The sequence below is a fragment of the Schistocerca nitens genome, chromosome 2 (assembly GCF_023898315.1).
Source record: "Schistocerca nitens isolate TAMUIC-IGC-003100 chromosome 2, iqSchNite1.1, whole genome shotgun sequence".
In the NCBI taxonomy this organism is placed as follows: domain Eukaryota; kingdom Metazoa; phylum Arthropoda; class Insecta; order Orthoptera; family Acrididae; genus Schistocerca; species Schistocerca nitens.
Genome location: NC_064615.1, coordinates 145,585,143 through 145,590,963, shown reverse-complemented (window position 1 = coordinate 145,590,963; position 5,821 = coordinate 145,585,143). Strand labels below are relative to the sequence as shown.

General features: G+C 47.0%; 1 pseudogene; it reads left to right on the top strand.

Moving 5' to 3' along the window:
- Positions 1 to 230: 230 nt before the first annotated feature.
- On the top strand, positions 231 to 349 carry LOC126238650 (5S ribosomal RNA; annotated as a pseudogene).
- The last annotated feature ends 5,472 nt before the right edge of the window (positions 350 to 5,821 follow it).

Here is a 5,821-nt window from a genome sequence, read left to right as displayed (position 1 = left end):
ACATGCTCATGACGGAAACGTGAAATCGTGTACCACTCGGAGAAACGTAATGGCAAAAGGATTCTCGCCGACGTGTTCCGGAGTAGAATGCCACACTTTTCAAAGATTGTCGGTTTGAAACACGACAAGGATTACTGGTGTTAGAGAATGAATATCTGAACAACTTTACGACGAACGTTGCGAAGGGAACTGTATACAGCGGACTTTAGGAACTGGGTACCTCGCTAAGGGCCAACGGCCTTGCCGCAGTGGTAACACCGATTCCCGTCAGATCACCGAAGTTAAGCGCTGTCAGACTGGGCTAGCACTTGGATGGGTAACCCTCTAAGTCTGCCGAGCGCTGTTGGCAAGCCGGGTGCATTCAGCTCTTGTGAGGCAAACTGAGGAGCTACTTGTTTTCAGAAGTAGCTGCTCCGGTGTCGTAAAAGCTAAATACAGCCGGGAGAGCGGTATGCCGACCACATGCCCCTCTGTATCCTCATTCATCGACACCTCCTGTGGGTTGAGGATGACACGGCGGCCGGTCGGTGCCGTTCGACCTTCATGGAATGTTTCGGATGGAGTTAGTTTACCTCGCTAAGAGCCATTGCTGACTGTGGGATATAAATCAACACGTTTTCAGTCGGCCAGACAACTCAGAAATAGGACAGTATCTTCCTGGCGGCGTAGCGGTATGGCCTCTTTTCAAAAGATGCAGGCTGTCGATTTCACCGACTGCAAGATGAGCCGTTAACCCTCGCTCGGCGTCTAGGGTGTAGGTAACCTAATAGCGGCACGACTCAGTACCACCTCTCACAGCTTTAGTTCCACCAGCATATCTTCTACGTCCCATGCTGGGGATGTTTTGTGAAGTCTGGAGTTCTTGATTTCACAACCACACTGGCTTTGAATAGCTTCTCGCCTGGACCGTAGAAAATACCGGCGACTATCAGGAGCACCATGTCAATCGTAGCAGTCAACAACCTCATAGCTGCTTATCTCTCCTGAATCTAAACATCAATCCATCAATCACTGACTTCACCTGGATATAGCCTGCCCGAAGAACTTGTGGACTCTCTTCTTTGCCGAACTGAGGTCGTAATCTAGGAGGGTGGCGGGGGGGATTGCTCTTATTGCTCTTATGTTTCCGCGTATGTCTACGAAGCACTATATGAATTTTTATGGAGGTTCAGAGAGGCTAAACATCGTGGTTGTCAGTTAATAATCGAAGCCTATAGCTTTAGACATCTTGTGAGGCAGAGAGCCACGTATAAAGTGGAAAGAACTAGAGAGATCATCAAAAGGTGAGCGGTGAGGAACTGCAAAAATGAGGCAGGAAAGGTGTCACGGAGTGAAGCAGCCGGAGATAACCCTTCCCTCCATTCTCCTCTCCACCATCAGGCCCTAGCGTGCGCAACCGACCCACAGCACCTAGCCTCTTCCAGGAAAAAAAGCCCGTCAGCCCCCCCCCCCTCCCCCCACCATTTCACCGTAAATGCTGGCTGAACGCGTACATCACAGAATGGTAAATGATGAGATAAAATCATGAATTGTACAAACCACACGCACGAACATAAGGTAAAACAGATCCGCCCCTTGGAAGTAGTTCCCTAGCAGTACAGTTAAAGAGGTGTCAAGACTGTTCGCTGCAAAACAATGAAGATGGGTCGTTCTATGACGAGATGGACCACCTAAAGAGTTGTTTTGGAATAACAATAGGGTGGATTCTGTCGCCTCAGATTGTGACAAGAATAATAGATATGTACTCGGGTAAATGACCCTAAACTCTGTTTAAGAAGGGCGAGAGGAAAAGTGCCATGCAGTAATAGAGCCCTTTGCGATACGTAGCTTGTTCATTGTTCGAGTCCTCCAAAAGTTGAAGACACTGTGTCGACCGCAACTCGAATCCCAATCTGCTCGCTTTCATGGTTTCTATCTAAGTAGGTTCCTTTTATAATTGATCTTCAGGTTCCCTGCATGACTTCCGGCTTAGAAGAAAAGAATGCGTCTCCCAGTATCTTTATGACGAGAAGGATTGTTTATTGCAAAAACCATCTGGCTCCGATGACGCATTGGCTTTGGCGTGGAGGATACTTGGAGAGTCACTACAGATTGCGAGCGTACACTTAACAAAAAAAATGTGTGTGGAAACTTATGGGACTTAACTGCTGCACCAAGCGAGGTGGCGCAGTGGTTAGCACACTGGACTCGCATTCGGGAGGACGATGGTTCAACCACGCGTCCGGCCATCCTGATTTAGGTTTTCTTTGACTTCTCTAAATCGCTCCAGGCAAATGCCGGGATGGTTCCTTTGAAAGGGCACGGCCGGCTTCCTACCCCGTCCTTCCCTAATCCGATGAGACCGATGACCTCGCAGTTTGGTCCCTTCCCCCAAACAAGACAACCCCAACTTAGAAGCTAACGTCATCAGTCCCTAAACATACACAGTACTTAACCTAAATTATCATAAGGACAAACACACACACACCTATGCCCGAGGGAGGACTCGAACCTCCTCCGGGACCAGCGGCACAGTCCATGACTGCAGCGCCGGAGACCGCTCGGCTAATCCCGTGCGGCCTACACGTAACAGAGGGCTTGTTTAACGGCCACTAATTATTTTCTCACAACACATCCGGCCGGTTGTGAATGTTGTTCACAGGCCCCTAGAGTGTGTGAAGGAAAAACTGATGTGCTCATCAGTATCTGAGTTGTCAGCATAGACGATTATCGTACGAGGATATTCCCCAAGAATTGGGAGAAGCAAACGTACATATGGCCGATATACAGAGGGATCTGCTTACTATAGGCCCATAAATATGTTCAGCCGGATCTTAAGATTCTGCCCCCCCCCCCCCCCCCCCCTCAGGTAACCTGACGGAAGAATTGAACGGAGGAAGGCGAAGGTCAGAAGGAAGAGACTAATGTAAGAAATGGCTGCTGAAGCTCCAGACCTGGATGGCCCTTGTGAGAAACGAACCCACCGTCAGGTCCACATGATGTCTGAAGTAATTCCTATAATAAATATCGTCTGAATCGAATGGAATCTGACCGTCGCCGCGAATTGGACTTTTCGTGACACCATGGAAGCTCCGAGCATGCGTCAGATGTAACGTTTCACGTAGTTCAGTTACCTATCGCTGTCTTCCACGAGCCTAGCCACTACGATGTCCGGTAGGAGTTTGATGTCCTCCAGAGCGAAGAGTGCGGCGGTGTCGACGGGCGCCCGGCGAGACACCGGCAGCACCAGGAGGCGCCGGACCGACCGCCTGGAGGCCTCCCGCGTCGCCGCCAGCAGCGCCGCCACGGCCCCCGCGGCGTCCCGGCGCCGCACCACCGCCCCCAGGCAGTCGGCGTCCAGCGCGAACACCAGCAGTCGCTGCTCCAGCGCCCCAGACAGCCGCACCGACGACGTGCCGGCAGCCACGTCGCCCGCCACCGCGTCTCCGCCTTCCGTGACTGCCGCTACGCACGTATAGTTGAAGTACAGCGACAGAACGTCGCGCGTCAGTTGTCCCAAATCTCCTTCGAACAATTCCTCATCGGTTTCCGGCAGAGCGGGAAAAGCGCAACACCTTGTGCAGTTTAGTAAGTTTAACAACGCCAGAATATAGCAAACCTGAGAGTACATTTCCTGTTCATCCAGAACAGCAGTGCTAGTCCAAATACCTTCGTCAGAAGACAGTCGTACCCTGCTTCGGTGTAGCGTTGAACAGTACTGTTAGCGTAACTCTCGTCCTCTTAAATTTTTATGACCGCTCCCACGGCCAGCCACAACTGCGGCTTGAGAAGACAAATGTATTTCTCCGTGACCGTTGACTATATTTCTTTCGTGCCATATCGTTCCAGACTGCTGCCTCATTATCTATGGATAGGGATAACGTACAAATACAACGATAATACTTCTTACGTTTTCATGCTCAAACAACCAGCAACGGAGCTCCTAGTGATATTCAAATGTCACCGCGTTGCAATATTTAAAAGTAGGATAAAAATGAATTTTGTTTCACTGGAACTGCTGAGGCACTCTGATTAATTATTTTCAGAGCCAGGCCGCTTGTGCTTTTCGTGGTGCTGGTACCAAATATTCCGTGACTACTGCAAAAACAACGAAAACACTAAAAGATGCATCTCCAGGTTACATGTTGTTGTCGGTTCCTGTGCTGCATCACAAAAATCAATTCAATCCGTGAAGAGAAGAACGTTCCCCGTTACTTCCTTCTTTCTTTATTTAATGTACCCTATTACCTCGGCACGAAAGAAACAGCAGTTGGTGTATGAAGCGTGGGGAACTTCTGAATATTTTCGCTCAATAACGTCGTGTGGAATTATTTTCTTGAGTAACTCATTACTTAGAAAGAAAGTACCGATTGCACCAAAGAAATCGGTAAGAACAATAAGTGGTGTTCACCCACGGACGTCATGTAGATACCTCTTCAAGGAGCTAGGCATCTTAACTGCGCAGTCACAAGACATATTTTCACTAATGAAATTTGTCATTAACAGTACATCACAGGTTGAGAAGAACAGTGATCTACAAAGCTATAACGCCTTTATTACCCATTGTTGAAGCTAGCAATGGCTGAGACAGAAGTTCAACATGAAGCAACAAAAAAATTGTTTTATTTTCCCTATAGCACAAAATGTCTGATAGATAGCGAAGTACGTTTGAAATTTTAAATCTAATTTAAAAGCATTTCTCCTGGACAACCCCTTCTCTTCCAATGACGAACTTCTACATAACAACGGTTGCCGGTTACAAATTTGTAGTAGATTCAGAAGCTCAAGAAAAGTGTGTCCATAAACGCTAACACTAATCGATTACAAATATCCTGTAAACTGACTCGTTCCGCATCATTTCCATCAAAATATCGTTGAAATGATCGGTGTAACATGTAACTAACAAATCAACTAGACGAAAGCTTATGTACTGAGTTCGCTTTGCCGATCCTCAATGCGCTGCATCAATGAGTTAGATGGTTCGATAACAAGTTAAGAAAAGCAACAAAAATATCTTTTCTTATATTAACATTTATAATGACGAACAAAGGGAGCGTCTCTCGCTTCTCTTTCTCTCTTAACAAAAAACCTGCCCCATTCTTGGTTAAGCGCTTGGTTGAGTTTGGTTCTCTTAAGTTCTATTGGTGGATAAATTAATATCGTTACATAGGGATGAAGCTTGTTTAGCTCCGACCACCGTTCATTGTGCTTGCCGCCAGAGCGTTCCCAGGATGTGAGCTACGGGCCACTTGGGACTGCGCACTGTTAGGAATTGTGTGACGTGCCTAGATCACATGAAGCTCGTGTGCGACTAGAGCTTCCAGTTCGTCTTGTCCCTGGATAGTGCCATGTTTCACGCCACAAATGGTTGCGGAATTCATCCTTCTTTTAAGCTTTTCTGTTATGAAGATTATGCATAGTAAAATTGTGAATTAGATGGACGTGGTAGATACGAGTGTGTGTGAACATCTGTAGCTTAGCTATCCACAGACTAGGAGGCTGCTAGATTTTAATAGCATGGAGCAATTGGAGAGGAATGTTATTAATATATGCTGCGCAACTGACAAGCTCCAGAGTGCATTCAACGTGAAATCAAACAGGAAACCTTCGCCTAACAGCCCCAGAGAAAAATTAAAGCACATTACATTCTGGTATAGGTGACAAGTATCTGAAAAACTGTTGCTTTTCTCTTCCTGCTTTCAACGTACAATCAATCCAATAGCGTTCCACACACTCGCTAATAGCGCCATTTAAATCCATCGGTGATTTAATTTGAAAGCGTATATGAAATGAGTATAATATTAGCGTTCTCTATCATTACAAAATTCCAGTTGAAGAGCGT